Below are 1113 nucleotides of genomic sequence, written 5' to 3' on the forward strand. Positions count from 1 at the left end.
GACCTTTCACTATTTCTTAAAAGCAAAATACTGCGGATGCTGGAAATCTGAAACAAAAACAAGAAATGCCGGATTCACTCAGCAGGTCTGGCAGCATCTGTGGAAAGAGAAGCAGAGTTAACGTTTCGGGTCAGTGACCCTTCTTCGGAACTTCGGAGTTCCGAAGAAGGGTCACTGACCCGAAACGTTAACTCTGCTTCTCTTTCCACAGATGCTGCCAGACCTGCTGAGTGAATCCGGCATTTCTTGTTTTTGTTCCACTATTTCTTCCCTGGCTTCTTTCAACAGCCTGGGGTACATTTCATCTGGTCCTGATGATTAATCCACATTCAAGGATGCTCATCCCATTAAGACTTCCTCTCTCCTTAAGTTATCTCGTCCAATACGTCACACTCCTCCTCCTTAATAACAATATCTGCATCACCCTCTCATTCGGGAAAACAGCAAAGTATTCATTAAGGATATTGGCAACATCTTCCACCCCGAGACAAAGGTTACATTTTTGATCTTTTATGTGCCCTGCTGTTTGTTTAGTTGCCTCTTACTCTCATGTTTGAATGCAACATCTTTGGGTCCATTGTTATTTTGTTTGTCCATGTTCTTTCATGCTTTTTCTTTGCTTTTTGCCGCTGCTCCCAAACGCCTCCAGTTCAGTCAAAACACAACTTGTCAGAAGTGGAATTCGAACTCACGCCTCCAGTGGAGACTGCGACCTGAATGCAGCGCTTTAGACCGCTCAGCCATCCTGACTGCCTGCGATGTATTACCACTGCTAAGGAAATTATTCATTCTTTGTGAAAGTATTTGTGAGATTGTGGAAATGTCTTCAAGAGGAAAGACCGGCGGGAAAGCTCGGGCCAAGGCCAAGTCTCACTCCTCCCGGGCTGGACTGCAGTTCCCGGTGGGCCGTGTTCACAGGCTCCTGAGAAAGGTTAACTATGCTGAGCGTGTGGGTGCCGGAGCCCCGGTCGATCTGGCTGCTGTGCTCGAGTATCTGACCGCTGAAATCCTCGAGCTGGCCGGTTACGCGGCCCGGGACAACAAGAAGACCCGCATCATCCCCAGACAACTGCAGCTGGCCGTCCGCAACGACGAGGAGCTCAACAAGCTGCT

The 1113-nt window shown here is 48.4% G+C and overlaps 1 non-coding gene across 1 annotated transcript; it reads right to left on the reverse strand.

Annotated features, from left to right (window-relative positions):
* Nucleotides 1–667: 667 nt before the first annotated feature.
* On the reverse strand, nucleotides 668–750 carry trnal-cag (transfer RNA leucine (anticodon CAG)). Its single transcript has one exon. It is a non-coding gene; the product is annotated as a tRNA-Leu (tRNA).
* Nucleotides 751–1113: the final 363 nt, after the last annotated feature.

Source organism: Heterodontus francisci, unplaced genomic scaffold (genome assembly GCF_036365525.1).
Source record: "Heterodontus francisci isolate sHetFra1 unplaced genomic scaffold, sHetFra1.hap1 HAP1_SCAFFOLD_43, whole genome shotgun sequence".
NCBI lineage: Eukaryota > Metazoa > Chordata > Chondrichthyes > Heterodontiformes > Heterodontidae > Heterodontus > Heterodontus francisci.